Source organism: Carassius auratus, unplaced genomic scaffold (assembly GCF_003368295.1).
Source record: "Carassius auratus strain Wakin unplaced genomic scaffold, ASM336829v1 scaf_tig00041812, whole genome shotgun sequence".
Classification (NCBI taxonomy): Eukaryota; Metazoa; Chordata; class Actinopteri; order Cypriniformes; family Cyprinidae; genus Carassius; species Carassius auratus.
In genome coordinates, this window is record NW_020526680.1 from 70,468 (window position 1) to 87,244 (window position 16,777).

Consider the following 16,777-nt stretch of genomic DNA (forward strand, 5'->3'; position numbering starts at 1 on the left):
AAATTCTACATCATCACTTTCGTGAACAGTTTCCTCACACATCACATTCTGCTCATCCACTTCATCTCTATGTGCGACAGAACCACCAGACCTGCTAGAGTGGTCAGCTACCCACTGAGTAGTCCTTTCTTCTGCAAGCTGCTCAAAACTAGAGTCCTCAGGTTCATCACCACTCATACTGGATAACTGTTCCTCGACAGCGGCTGCATCAAGCAAAGGCAGAAAGTCAACCGGCATAATCAGATTCCTATGAACAGTTTTAACAACGCCCAAAAGGCTTCGGAGTTTGTACGTGTTCATTAAGGAATTTTTGTCAATCACTACATAAACTGTACTCTCCCAACGATCTGCCAGTTTCTTTTTACCTCTTTCGCCTTTGTTGGCTAATAAAACTCTTTGCCCAATGTCAATTGACTGTCCTTTACACCTTTTGTTATACATTTCTGCTTGTTTGTGTTGTTGTTTTTCTGAATGGGACTGTGCAAGCTTCATAGCTTCACAGAGGTCTCGCTTGAGTGACTGCACATACTTATCAATGTCAACTGTTTTCTCCACTCAAAAGTACAGGTTCAAACATCAGGTCAACGGGTAGTCTCGGAGTACGGCCGTACATGAGAAAAAAAGGTGAAAAACCTGTAGTTTCGTGAACTGTACAATTATATGCAAAAGTCAAGGTGTTCAACATTTGTGGCCATCTGACTTTAGATCTGGGGGGCAGTGCACGGATCATGTTACCAAGAGTACGGTTCATTCGTTCTACCTGGCCATTGCCCATTGGATGGTACGGTGTGGTGTGCGTTTTGTCAATACCAGCCAACTGACACAGCTCTGCAATCAATAGACTCTCAAAATTGGCGCCCTGGTCAGAGTGAATGCTAACTGGAAAACCATACACGCAAAAGAAGTTATTCCAAAGAACCCGTGCCACTGTCTTCGCAGATTGATTAGCACAAGGATATGCACACGCCAACTTCGTGAAATGGTCAGTGACTACTAAAACGTCAACAGACTTATTGTTGTGGTCTTCAGCTGACCAAAAGTCTATACAGACTAATTCGAGTGGCGACGAAGTGGTAATGGAAACTAATGGGGCCCTAGCCTCAGGCTCTGGGGCTTTACTCACAATGCATCTCTTACAGTAGTGTACGTAATCCTTGACATCTTTCTCCATTGTATCCCAATAAAACCTCTGTCTGGCCAACCCCAATGAGCGCTGCTGACCCTGATGGCCCGCGTCATCATGAATGCCTTTCAATACTGCCATTCGGAGCGATTCCGGCACAACATATTGGTAAACCTTCTGTTTGGTCACTGGGTGCTTGGACACACGATACACTATTCCCAGGCGTGTGGTCAGTTTGCCCCACTGTCTCAATACCCTTAACGTTCCACGTGATTCATGAACTTTTTCGCGCCTAGAGGGGCGACGACCGCGGTCAATGAAAAACTTGACACGACCCACAACACCATCATTGACTTGTTTGGTAAGAAGTACAGCATGAGTGAAAACGGGAACCGGGTTCTGCCCCACTGCGACAAGAGATTCCAAGTACTGCACATGTGAAATAGCTCTTATAGTACCAGCGTCTTCCCAATGCTGATGTGTCCTCATAACAGCAGAAACCTCATCACTGCACACATGTACACTTCCTGTAGTACACACAGCTTTCACAGTAGTGTCCACAGTGCCAATCTGAGCAGTCACACCCCTCATCTCAGGAAGCTCCGCCGAGAGCCGAAACATATTCTGAACTTCATCCGTTTTGAAATTGTCTGCCTGCTTAAGAAGGGTGGAATAAGGAGCTCTAGTAAGTCTGTGCAAAATTTTTGACTGCACAAAAGGCTCTCTGCTGAGGGCATCAGCCACCACATTTCTAGGGCCTGGAATATACTGGATGTCGAAGTCAAACGGTGCCAACTGCGCCACCCAACGCTGCTCGCAGGCATCCAATCTGGGCTTGGTCAGTATGTACTTCAAGGGATTGTTGTCGGTCCACACAGTGAACCTGTGACCACGCAACCAATGGCTAAATTTATGACAAATTGCCCATTTCATTGCGAAAAATTCAAGGCGATGTGCTGGATATTTTGCCTGAGCGTGATTTAGAGACTTGCTGGCAAAAGCTATAGGTTATGCTCTCTCACTGTTGTGTTGAACTTGCGACAATACTGCACCAAGTCCAGATGTAGACGCATCAACGGATAAAATGAACGGCTTACTAAAGTCAGGGTGAGCCAAAAGTACTTCCTCAACGAGTGCTGCCTTAAGATTCTGAAATGCCTGTTTACACTCCTGGGTCCAATCATCTGGGACAAGTTTGCGGGACAGCGAAGGCTTTTTCCTACTTTTCGAATGCCGAGGCCTTTTCTGACCACCCGTCAGAGCAAACAAGGGTTTAGCCAGTACAGAACAGTTTTCAATAAAATGCTGGTAGTAGATAACCATCCCTAAAAAGGAACGTATTTTGGAAGGAGATGGAGTGACACCATCTAACTCCATCAAATCAGCCTCTTTAACCTTGACTATAGCTTCTACTTTACCCGGATCCCTCGAAATTCCATGTTGGGAAATAACATGACCTAGAAATTTAACTGAGCGCCTCAAAAACAGGCATTTTGAAGGTGAAAGTTTCAAATTATGCTCCTTCAGACGCTGAAATACCATTTCCAAACGGGCTAAGCCCTCTTCTACAGACTTCGCAAATACCAACAAATCATCAAGGTAACACAGAAGACTTAAAAAGTTCTGGTCACCGAATATGGTAAGCATCATTCGCATAAACGTGGCTGGGCTATTACACAGACCCTGTGGGAGACGATTGTATTCGTGCAATCCTAATGGTGACGAAAACGCAGTATACTTCCTGTCAAACTCATGTAGAGGTATGTTGTAATAGCCAGCTGTCAAGTCCATTGTACTAAAGAACATGTTTCCCCCCAACGCAGCCAGGACGTCGCTCTGATGTGGAAGCGGATGGGCATCTTTAACAGTTCTGGCATTAAGCCATCTGAAGTCGGTGCAAATTCGTAGATCGCCGTTCTTTTTCCACACGAGAACCAAGGGAGAGGCAAATTCACTACAAGATTTACGAATTATGTCTTTTTTTTCCATTTCATCCAAGGTCTCTTTCAATTTGTGATAATGAGCAGGCGATATTCTACGATATGGTAATCTGAATGGTCGGTCATCTGTTAGTCTAATACGATGGCAGAAATCCTGCGCCTCACCACAATCTAGATGATTTCTCGAGAAGACAGACTCATAGGCCCCAATCAAATCAACAAGTCTCTCTTTACACTGCACAGAAACTTCACAGCCACCAATTGGAATGGAGCCAAGCCCTAGCTTTTCCAGCTTATCGTTCACATCACAGATGTCACTACACACACTTCTCGCAGTGAGGCTACCACAGGAACCATTACTTTGCACTTCCCCCATATTTTGGTGAACAGTCAAAGTGTCAGACAACTGATCAAAATCCTCTAAAGCAACACAGGGAAAAACGTCTGCAATTTTCGAATTTCTGCGTAGAGTTATTTCTGCATTGGTGGGGTTAATGATCTTCATGGGTAGCCACCCATCTCCCCACAATGGAGAAACTATTCGCCCAACCATTATCCGTTTGTTCACACATGGAGATGCACAAGGCTCAACAACAACCGTACTGCCAGCTGATAACACGGTACCCGTGGGTAAACGACCCCACACCAAATGTTCAGTCATAGGCTGAAGAGTTACAGCACCTTTCAACTTCAAAGTTCCGACCTTGTCAGGGATGGACTCCCCTCGCCATCTCTCTAGGTTAGACAGAAGACGAAGAAACTGGCTACTGTCACTCTGGCCCGGTACATCAGGTTTACTCATAACACGCCAAAATCCATCATTTGACTTGAAATGTCGTATAAGTGGCTTAAGCACATTGGTACCCAAAACAATGGGATCAAACTGTCCTTCAACAAACAGAACTGGGACTAAAAACTTGTACCCATAAACTTCAAGTTTCAAATCACACAGCCCTAAAGGACTGGTTTGTTTACCCCCACAACCCACTAAAATAATATCCGCTGGGACAAGCATGTCGTCTGTAAACACACCTGCTTGTTTTAACATGGGTATTACAGCAGCACTGATGGTAGTCGCTATTGACCCAGTATCCAACATTCCTTTCAACTCAACTTTATCCTGCACTAAAATATTAGTGTAGAATAAACTTTCATTTTGAGGTGTTCTCATGGTGTTTTGCAAGATTACTTTGCTAGACTTTGGGACATTTTCACAAACGAAAGCATATACAGACTCAATGTCATCACTGTCAAAGGAGGTTGAATTCATGTGCCTACCATCGCCCTCCTCCAGATGTAGGCTCAATAGTTTCCCTGAGGGGGCCTTTGACTGTGACCATCGACCGCAGCAGTCGAGCTGTTCGGTCTAACCTGTGAAGCAGACATCTCACACATGTCACGTGTATGTCCAGGAAGATAACAAGTGAAACACAATTTGTGCAATCTACAGTGGGCAACTGTGCTGTGGTCAAGACTCTGACAGACCCTACACACCTGTGGTCTCTTAACATTCGGTTAACGATGCACGACTGCTTTGGAGGACTGTGCATTACATGTCAATGCTTTTTCCAGCATATTTAGTATCCTATCCATTGTGTTACCTTCACATGTTGGGTTATCAGGCTCAACTGGGACTTGGGTTCTACCAGGTGGTGTACCACCTACATCAGGAATGACAGGGCTAACGGTTTGTTGTGAGAACTGACACTCGTACACTTTGCGGTCTCTTACAAATTCATCTAAACGGTCCTGCACCTCTGCAGCGGTCCACTCACGCTGTGGTTTGCTCAAGAACATCATGGAAAGACCTTTATCGGGACAATTACGTATGAACATAACTGCAAGCTCCATGTCCCGGTGTTGCAATGTTCTGCCCTCACTTTTAAGATGCTGTTCAGCTAGGTCAGCGGCTTTGTTTAATCTGATCCAATAATCAAAAGGACCTTCATTTTGATATGGTGTCGTAGCATAAAAATCAGCCATAGGAAGACCTGTGGATATCACACCCCCAAAGTGCTGTTTGAGGATGCGGAACACCATATCTACATCACCAGTCCTTGAGACTGAGGCACTATTGCGCAACCATATCTGAATGACATCCCTTGCACGGCCCATCAATTTGTTTATGATTTCATCAATGCACTCTAGACCCGAATAGCTCCCCTTTTCAAGGTAAGCAGTCGAACCATCACCTCTTTACAGACCCTCTTTTAATGAATTTAATGAATATAAACAATTGTTTCAATAATAGTAAAACAGCCTTAAATGTATAATAACAGAAAAATCTTGTGAAATAAAACCATTTTAACCTCGTTACACTAGCACAACTCTGTCAGAAAAAAATTGTTGGTGAACTGGCAGAAAAGATAATTGAAATGAAAAACAACAAACAGTTCATCCCCTTTTCTGTCAAGAAACACTGAATGAGTTAAGTAGCTTGTTGTTAACTAATGCAACTTTGTTTGTTTTTGTTTTTGTGGTTGTACTCTTTATAACTTGAGCACCAAGCTAGACCAACTAGGGCAGTGCAGCATTTTTTTTTCAAGTATTGAGAGTGTTTTCTCGTTTTGCTCAATATATAATGTTTGTCACATAATCTGATGGTTCAGATGTGATCCTGATACCCTATTAAATAATGGGTTGTATTGTTTGGAGTGTTTTTGTATTTAATAAAGGTGCACTTTTTTCTCTGATGTGCTGCCTATGGTGTTTGTTCTACTTCAGTCAGGTATGCAGAACATGTTTTAAATGGTAATTATGTTGCATACAATTAATGGAAACCTGTATGCAATCTGTTGATAGGTTATAGACTTTCTACTGATATCAACTGTTTTTCACTTTAATTAGATAGTCCTAAAATATATCTACTAACGCTTAGTGGAGAATGTCTATTAATAGTCTACTGATCATAAACAATATATTTGTTGACAAACAACAGATAAGCAACTAATCTTCAGTTGACTATCAACAGATTATCAACAAATGGTAAATACAGAAATGTGATGCATTTGACACCCCTTGGGTAGGATATACAGTATCATATACTGACATGACAGTTGACTTTCAACTGACAGATTGATTTTGAGTTGTTGATAGACAGCTTAGAAGATGGTGACTCAATCTACAGAAAGTTAGTTGACAATTGACTAATAACCTATTGCAAAAATAACATTGAAAGTCAACAGGCACTTTTTGTAAAATCAGTAGATTAACACTTGAAATGTACCTTATAGTCTATAGGCAGTTAGTTGAACGTATGTTACTTGTCTGTTGAAACAATGTTGTTGAATGTCAACTGATGCACTGTTGACAAGCTACTGAATGGCTACTAATAAGTAGTAGAGTCTCAACGAACGGACTATCAAAATAAAGTGTTACCATATATTGTAATATATTATTTTCCCTTTTTATTTCTAATATTTTATATATTTGAATACATTTAATATATTGATGACACATTATATAATATTGCAAAATATACAAATGATTGCCGCTTTCAATATATTGCAATAAATAAATGGAAAAAATAAATATAAGAATATATGCCTAATTACATGATATTTCCCAATATACTGCAATATTTTTGTTTCATAAGGGATGAACTACAAGGTCACCCCATTTATGTTTTGTTAATGTTCCTTCTCAAACCAAAGAAAGGATGCAACTGCCAATGTGTCTAATATGGTCTTCAGTTCGGTTCATGTCAGTAACCTGAAATATTACAGCCCCTTGACTTCATTTGTGGGTATATGTGAATTTGTGCCTTGTTTGGTCTCAAAGACTATTTTGTCATACTGTCATGCCTTACATCTACTTATAACAACGAATGCATTTGTCTTCCAGCTTAAAAATGTGTACTCACTCTTCCAAACCACTTTGTTCTCTGGTCCAACATTGCTGTGCAGGCTTTCCCTGACATCCCTGGAGCAGTTGTCTTATTAGCTTCAGAGGAATGGAACAGATCTTGGTGGAAAAGTGTCTGTGCTTGTGTAGCAGCATGGCCATAGGCAAACAGACACTATAACACTAGACAAAGGACTACGCCACCCCAAGACTTGCACCCAGGGAAATACTACGCACCCACAGGTACTAATCAAGGCAATGCAGGTTCGGTTCCAAAAAAAAAAAAATAGAGCGAGAGACATGGGTACCAAAATACAGAGCTTTATTATTCCAAATAATAAATTACTAAAAAAAAAAAAATATATATATATTCACATGAGCACTGACACACTTAATATTTGGTTACGTGTTGCTGATCACACAAAAAGAGCAAAGATTTACAGGGCTGTGGTCAGCTGGAATCAACTCCTAAAGAATCACAAAATGCAATTATCACACACTATCGGTGCACCCATTCACATACACACGATACTCAGTGAGATTTTGGTTGGTGATCGACACGCCACAACACTGCACACGGTGACAAGATAGCACCACCACCACACACACATGTGGAGATCTGCCTCCCTGCCCTTTTTGGGGTTTGACCCACAGCACCTGTAAATGAACAAACCAGATCAAAAATACTAAAAAGGAAAATAATTTACAATTCCAGACAAACATGTCACAAGAGAATAAAGTTAAACAAAAAAAAAAAAAAAAAAAAAAAAAAAAACACACACTAGGCTCAAAAGAAATTAACAATCAAATAATAAATCTTCTTAAAACTTCTTAATACTGATGTTAGGAGTCCTGCACCACAGCAGGAACTCTCCAACGCACGAGCACCTCGCAATGTTAAATGGACAGGGCCAGCACTGAACCTCACAAACGTCACACCGAAGCAAAGTCATGAACGATGTACACGATGGTGTGGGAGCCAGGAGCGGGCAGCAACGAACTGCTGCAATGAAAAACAACCAACTAGTTCCCACAGTATGATTAAACTTTGTACTATAAACTTTATACATGTACCCAAGTAAGCAGTCTGACCAAACACCGGTTGCAACATTAACCAGTCGACTTCATGCGGCTAAAAGTGATACAAAACACTAACATTAGCACAACAAGAGTACAAAGATGCCATAAGTCACATTACTCTAATGCTTACCCTTTGGATAGATGCACAAAAAGAACCCTAAGTGAGCTGTGACCAAGTTAGCCACACTGCTAACCACAATGTAAACACTGGTACCAGAAAGGGGCGGGGCACCTAAGAGCAACACATCCTTGTGACACAACTCCAACTTTTATATGCTCACCCCTAACCACTGATAGGCCAACAATCCTAACAATCAATATAGGAGGATCTAGCCATCCTGCCACACTTGCATGGTAGCAGGCCAGTATCCACTCCTTACAAAGTCACTGACCTCTGGAGCCCATTGCTTATTGCCATGTTTGCATGTTAGCACCAGAACATGAAGATTATAACGGCCTGAGAGCACATGAAAGACAAATAACTAACAAGAAACTAAAGTAATATGTTAGACAATATTTGTAACCCAGTCCTACCATTTATGCAAACAAGAATGATAGATCTACCAACAGAGATTGCAACATCACCAGTGTCACAGGAGGATATATTTTGAGGAAAGAACAATCTGCAAGAGCAAAGGACCATCTGGATGACATTAATGAATGTTTGGATTGTTAGCAAGTACTTGGAAAACAATCAATCATTTAATAATGTTGTGTGTTGATGAAAAAATGAATTGAAGAAGAGACACCAACCGTGTTCTCAGATGATGTACTTCACAACAAGTTGTGAAGGTTTTGTGGCCTCGCCTGTTGCCAACATTGTTTGACCCCTTTCTGTCTTTGACACCAACTGGACAAAGATGGCTGCTGAGCAAAAGCAGGCCAATCAATGCTCTCTGAATCCCGTAGAAGCATATTCAAATCTTCAGAGAGAGAAAGAGAAAAATAAAAACATACTAGAAATCCAACATTGCAATTCCACTACCACTGACTTCTTTTGAGGCATTTCCTTTGCTTTTAATACAGGGACAGTCCAGTTATAGCAGAGAAGGCAGAGGGTGACAGGATATATTCTGTGTAGGTGCTGGCTGTAAGTAGTGTTGCCCACTTAACTGTGAAACTAAACTACAACCATGTGATTTAGCTGAGAAACAGTGATGCTATTGTCTAAGGTTTTCCTATTTCTGTCATGTTGACAGGGCTGAATGCACCAAATTGAGGTAACTTTAATATCTGAGGCATGTTTGGGGACTGTGGAAAAAGGAGCATCATTAGATGACTAGTTGCTAAACATAGCTAAAGTGCAGGTATAATGAGGCTTCCTTTTTACACAACTCGTTGTTTTTATTTGAAGCATACCATATTATGAAAAGTGTTTTAACTTAGTTTTTCTACTTTTGTTAGCTAGTACATAAAGTTGTGATGGTGGATCTAGCACATGAAGAAGTACCATTACCAACTTTTTGGAAGTAAAAATAAAAAAAACACATTATAATTAAGTACAGTCCTTTCAAACTCTTTGCCAGATGTACAAAAATAAAAGCTGAAAACTTGCAGCATGGAAACTATCAAACCTAAATGCATTTGGCATTATAATGTAATTTAGATTATGAATGTGCAAGCATACAGAATATTGGGTAACAACAGCATTATCAAACCAGCACCTTCTCTTAATCACGCATCACTCTTCATTTAAAGTATTTGACATCAATTTGATAAGATGTACACTAACCAGCAAAATAACTTTTTTCCTCTGTTTGCTGGTGGTCACACTCTGCCCATCACAGTCCCTCTTCCACCAGGTCACTTTCGATTGTCTTGTGACTTCAGCCTTCTGCGTTTGTAACTCTGTGTTACGTTTCTTTATGCACATGTAATGAAACGTAGAAGGGTGAAACACAGGCATTAACTAACTGGAGTTAATTAATCACACATTTGTGAATAACAAGAATGAAACTTGCCTGTATCTCTTCAACAAATGCACTTTATTGTAATTTTAGCAATATAAGAACCAGCCGGTCACGGCCTGCTTGGCTCATATTTTAGTCGATATTAGGTCTTTATTGTTATTTTAACAATATAACATCACATGTTAGGATACAGACAGGTCAGTGCCTGGACGCATCCTCAGAACCAGGAGGTCACAGCCTGCTTTGGCTCATATTTTAGTTGATATTAGGTCTTTACTGTAATTTTAACAATATAACATCACATGTTAGGCTACAGACAGGTCAGTGCCTGGACACAACCTCAGAACCAGCCGGTCAAGGCCTGCTTGACTCATATTTTAGTCGATATTAGGTCTTTATTGTAATTTTAACAATATAACATCACATGTTAGGCTACAGACAGGTCAGTGCCTGGACGCAACTTCAGAACCAGACAGTCAAGGCCTGCTTGGGTCATATTTTAGTGGATATTAGGTCTTTATTGTAATTTTAACAATATAACATCACATTTTAGGCTACAGACAGGTCAGTGCCTGGACGCAACCTCAGAACGAGCCAGTCACGGCCTGCTCGGGTCATATTTTAGTTGATATTAGGTCTTTACTGTAATTTTAACAATATAACATCACATGTTAGGCTACAGACAGGTCAGTGCCTGGACACAACCTCAGAACCAGCCGGTCACGGCCTACTTGGCTCATATTTTAGTTGATATTAGGTCTTTATTGTAATTTTAATAATATAACATCACATGTTATATCACATGTTATATTTTAATAATATAACATCACACAATTAAATCAAAAATGTGCAATTTAGGTAAATGCACTATGTATGATGATGACATTAGAAATCTAATATCTTGGGGATAGAAGTCTAATCTAACCCTACAGTATCATGCATCCGAAAGCAACTAGTAATGTCTGCGCGTGCCTGAATTATTCCATGCGCACTAATTGGTCCACATTATTGACCCCTGGGGGATCCCTTAGACTAACCATGCCACTTTAGCTAAAAACATTAGCAAATACTAATTCAGTCTGTTGATTTGTAGTGCTGTCATCAGCCATGTCTAAAAGCTGAAGACCCATGTCAAAACATAATAAAAAACTGTTTTTTTATTCATTTCAAACTGCAACAGGCATACAGTAGAAGTTAGCTTAGGCTAATGTCAATGGTAGGATACTATATGTGCTAAGGGAGCAGCCCACGGTTCTATTAACAACTAATTTAAAAGCATTACACTGCCATTTCGACACATGGCCCCATGTAATAGAAACACTGAAATAATTAAAACAATATAGTTAACACCGTGATCTCATTACAAAAAAAACACTGTTAACTTACCTGTTTGAAGATTTAACGGGACGCGCATCAGGTGCAGGTGAATAGGCCAACTGAGCCTCGCTGGGTGACGTCATCGCAGTTGAAGGTGACATGTTGTATTTCTCTTGATGTCTGAGTGTGTCCCAACCATAGACTGTATAAAAACATGGACGTAGTGTCCGTGACGTCACCCGTAGACTCATGAAGTGTGTTTTTGAAGCCTAAAGTGTGTAGAGCGGGTCGTCGCCATTTTGGCAGCACGTCACCGCCCGACTCTCCCGGACAATCAAAAATGGGCAAAAAGGCGTGAGCTAGTTGCTGTAGCCACACCCACCTAGCACGACGGCAGTGTCAGCAGCGGCAATCCACCTGTCACTCAAGTGGCTACGCCATTAATTATGCAGAACTTTAAGTTTTAATATAATTTAAACGGATGAGTTTAAATTCACCCCCTCACAATTGTCCTGAAGGGCAACATTAGCTATTTAGACCAAAATAATTTTTTGAACCAGGCTGTAAACATTCATGATGAACTGCAATTCAACAGTCAATGATTTGCACTTTGAGTCACTTCCTTATTGGCCTCATGAGAGAGAGCGGGAGGTTGGCGCTCGGTCCCAACGCATCTGCTCTCCGCCGAAGTTAATGGGAAGGATTGGCGTATCATATGCATGCAAAATTGAACTTGCCATACGCAGGGCTTAATTTGTGCCTGAACAAGCCAGATCCGGTGTTACGGTTTAACTGGTTACCGAGTTATCTGGTGACCAACTTCCTGGTTTAGGTTTCCGCTGCAGATGTGCTGGAACAACGGCAGCAGATTCGCCGATTCTGAAAGCACAAACTGACGTGATATTAAGTGTCTAATAAACGCAGACTTGCTCATTGCATGATTTTGATATTCTTGCAGAGATAACAAGTATAGGTATGATCGCCCGTAGTGGCTGAAGTAAGTAGGATAAACAAAAAAATAAAGTAAATCTGTGTTGGAACGGGTTTCGAACACGCGCTAGAAGACGGCACGCAGCGAGATGACAGTCACGAACCACCGATCTATCGATCTACACCGAATCGTCTTCAAATCTCTGGATTCAAGACAGGACTCTTGGCGTCACATTGTGCAATTGGCTGAATCAAGGAAATGTGACCATGTTAACTTGTGAAATAAACCATAGCATAACACTGACTATATTTTATGGTTTATGATGTTAAAGAACCTTTCATGACATCTCAGACAACTGTAAATTTGTGGCTATTGTGGTTCAACTATAAACGCTATCATATTTACAATAGTAAAAACATGTTCCATTTTGTTTAGAGACTGCTGATGTCTCATTATATTAATGTAACTTCGTTGTTTCCACGTTGCCGTTATTGTCTCGTAGCATATTACTTTGGAAACGTGACTTGATTTGAATTAAGTGTAAACTTATACGATTATGCTAGCTGAAATTCTGCGTATAAACATTACTTTATAAACATGTTAACTTGTTCTGTGTTTACTAGCTGCTATTTTATTTGATTATACAAGTATTTGAAATATTAACTATATAACTACATTTTTTATGAAATATAAACGGTAACTATCTGTTTGCGAATATATTCACAAGCAGAAAATACCGTTTATATTTTTTAAGTAACGTAATTGGCTAGTGAACGCATTCTCAAAGTACAAAGTATTACATTTATAAACAATTTTTTTAGAGAATAAATCTAATATTTCAAATACTTGTAAAATCAAATAAAATTACAGTCTCTAAAGAAAATGTTTTTATGTTACCATGTTTTTACTATGGTAAATATGAGTTAACGATAGCGTTTATTATTAAACCACAATAGCCACAAATTTACAGTTGTCTGAGACGTCATGAAAGGTTCTTTAACATCATAAACCATAAAATATAGTCAGTGTTCCGCTATGGTTTATTTTCATAATAGTTAAACACAGGTCACAAGTTAACACGGTCACATTTCTCTGATTCAGCCAGTTGCACAATGTGATGCCAAGAGTCCTGTCTTGAATTCAGAGATTTGAAGCTGATTCGGTGTAGATTGGTAGCTTGGTGGTTCATGACTGTTGCCCCCCAGTGCGCCGTCTTTTAACTACAGCGCGTGTTCGAAAAAATAACCAAAATTTGTATCTCTATTATAATTAGTTATTATTATTTTAAATCACAGAATTTTAGAAATATTAAACCAATGATAAGTATTTACAGGAGCTTGTAAAACTTCGTAATGCCATTGGATCCTCAAGCTCTCGCTAAACCTCGTCACTTCACGCGCCTCCGCTCAGATTGAAGTGCGCACAGCTGGAGGAGACAGATCTCCGCTTATTTAAAAAAAAAAAAAAATCTCTGCTTATTTGCAAAGTGTAGATCGTTTGGTTAAATGATTATGCAGTTTGTTTATTGTGAGCCACCGTACTGTGTCGGGGCATCCAATCAGAATGCCCGGTGGCGCGGGGGGTTGGTTCTCTGATCTGTATCGGCTGGCAGTTAACAGAAATGTGAGATTAAACGAAGTCATCTACATTCAGTGTGATCATTGACTCGAGAAAACATATTTAAACTTTCTACACAAAGCAAGGGTAAACAAATAACTTTAATCAATACAGCATTTCTTTACTCAAACACTATGTCGGTAAAGGCTACTGGAGAAGTAGTTTTTTTTTTTTGCCATCTAGCCAATATACTTTTGTACGTTTAAAATATCCTGTGCAGAAGTGCTTAATCGTTTATATCATGAGATTTTGGCCAAGCTATTAAACAGCAAGAAAAATGTAAAATAAATAAATAAATAACCATTATATCCTAACCTGTAAAAGGTGATAATGACATATAATGCGCTGCACTATCCTCAGATGCGGACAAAACACAGATCTCCCCATTCGACCAAAGACCTTGTTAACTCTATTTGAGCTTTTTTTTTCATATAGTCTGATGTTAATTGCACGTGTCTGATACAACACTAACACTCACGACGCAGTGTTGTTTAATTATTGACTTGTTCCCCCTATTCTTTCTTTTTCCCCCTGTATTTTAGTAGAGTGTACCATGAAACTGTTTTATTTGTCAACATCCATCAGACATCATATTGTGTGTATTTTGTTACTTAAACTCAACAAACTACGGAAAATAACTCCTATATAATACTCGTGAGCTTTAGATGTGACTGCGAGGGCACATAATACAGCCTTTGGAGCGCGTGAGTACCAAATGGCTTAAAATACTTAAAAAGGTGTACAGATTATTATCCATGTTTGTGACAATGCAACATTCACCCGATTAAGACACAGTTGTGTCATCTGTCCTGAAGTGTGAGTGAGTCTTGTATCACAGCGTGCAGGTCACTGATGCGCTGATGAGAAGAGCGCTCTGAGAGAGCTCATGGATTCAAACTGATTTAATCTTAAACTTTGTGTGGATTTATTTCATTATTCAAACCTACAAGCTATGTTCAATAAATGCAGGAATTTCCCTCATTCTAAACTTGAAAGCTGTGAGATTTATTAAACACATAGTCCCCCTCAGAAAAGTTTTTAGGCCTGGAAAGTGTTTTAAAACCGCATGGTATTTCCATGTTATTCATGACCTGACAGACCCGATAAAAGCCACTGATGCACGCTCTTAATCACTTAAACTGGTCCACCAATTACAAAACCCTTCTGTAATCACGTGCCGGATCCGTTGCCCCACTTTGTTCCGGTACCTCGCAATTTACAAATTAAGCACTGGGCGTACGCATTCCATTACGAAAATTAACCATGGTTTTACTATAGTAAAACTGTAGTTAACTGTGACTGCATGGTAATGGTTTCATGGTTCTACTACAGTTATATTGCAGTAATACTACAGTAAAACCATGGATCATGTACTACAAACTGGTTAGAGTGTAGCCATATTGTTTCACTAAATTATCTTGAATTACATTTAAGCCATTTAGTTACAACAAACATCTACAAAATAACAACAAAGACTTTATTACAGAAATTACATAATCTGAAAGAAAATATAAACTTGCATTTGTGCTCACGTGTGACATAAAACTAAACTACAAAGTGATGTTGTGCAATGGTTCAGTTGCTAATTTACAAATAAAAACAATAGCAATTAGTTCCACTGTAATAATAATTTATATACAAAAATAACATTGTACAAATAAAGATGACTTAGAGCAACTTTAAAAACACAGCAATCTCTAAAATGTATATAACCTGTAAACATGTGCCCAAGCATACATTTGCAAGTTATACTGTACATACATTAACAGGATTACAGGATACATTACAATGAATTCCTTTTTTTTCTCTTTTAAATAGAGAATCCATACATACTACTAAATAATTTCAGAAGAAATGAGCAGTTCTGTAAAAGAGTGTTTGAAATGAAATCCACTCCCAAGAGATGAAGACATAGAGTCTCCTCATGGGGGATGAATACTCCACACTTTAAATTGAAAGTGAAACATGTGATGCAGCATCCATGCCTGTAGCTGTCAGTATGAAGTCTGTGGGTTACAGTCCAGCTTTGGTTTGGTTCTGTCTTGACCTTCAGCCCAAATGGAAGCAGAAGCTAAAATGAGAAGTTTGCACACCACATTAACACACAGCTTGCTGGAATACTCAACTGTACTATTGAGTAACCATGTAACAATGTCCAAGTGCAGTAATGTCCATTCAGTGTTTCCCTAAATAACCCATACATTATTAGGGCTCCAAAAACCGAGCAGAAAGAATGTACATCATATGATCAGCTGAGTGTATTCTCCTTTACTTATACTCATGACACTACATGAGTCATGTTGACCTATTTTACAGTTATTTTTTTTTTTATTCCTTTTACAGTTTAAAGATTGGCTCTGTTAAATTTCACTACATGGAAAGAACAAATCAGAAGATTTTTCCGAAGTTCACGGTTTGTGTTCTTCAGAGTCATAAAGATCTGAAAAAACGTGCAAGTAGATGGTGACAGATATAAATATTGTTTTTGGTAAGTTAATTATCCCTTTAATGTTTATCATATTTAATTTGGGGAGTTATACTGACATTTGTTAGATAAACATCATTGGTTTGTAAATGAACTTGCCAAAAGAACTCACTTTCTTCCAGTCCAAGAATCTTTTTTTCATGCTGGTATAAACTGGACAGGTCTTTCTGGCAGACTGGGGACCAAAAAAACAACAACAAACAATTGGGATATACAGTACATAGCATATAATCATTACATGTTTATTTGTGGCATTCACTACGCCTTTAATATTTACCCAGCAAACACACTCTCTCTTGTGTGTATTAAAGAAGATCATTAGAAATTACATTTATGTAAGTCACAAGTTGACCAAAGTCATTAAATGTAATGGTTAAATAGTTAGTTTATTTTTTCTTCAGGTCCTATAATTTTTTTTTTTTTTATCGGGGTATAGTTGGCTGAAAAAAAAGCTTTTAAAAACAAAACAACTGATGTACTCAAATGTACCATACATATTAATTAATGGTAATAGTCAGAATTGATATTTGA

At 39.2% G+C, this 16,777-nt stretch overlaps 1 long non-coding RNA gene across 2 annotated transcripts; it reads right to left on the reverse strand.

Annotated features, from left to right (window-relative positions):
* Positions 1-7,292: 7,292 nt before the first annotated feature.
* LOC113085550 (uncharacterized) lies at positions 7,293-8,440 on the reverse strand. Of its 2 annotated transcripts, none has more exons than XR_003284310.1 (3): positions 8,117-8,440; positions 7,981-8,038; positions 7,293-7,563 (listed from the first exon to the last, which is right to left on the reverse strand). It is a non-coding gene; the product is annotated as an uncharacterized LOC113085550 (long non-coding RNA). The 2 variants fall into 2 exon arrangements; XR_003284311.1 differs by lacking the exon at positions 7,293-7,563 and adding an exon at positions 7,704-7,909.
* Positions 8,441-16,777: the final 8,337 nt, after the last annotated feature.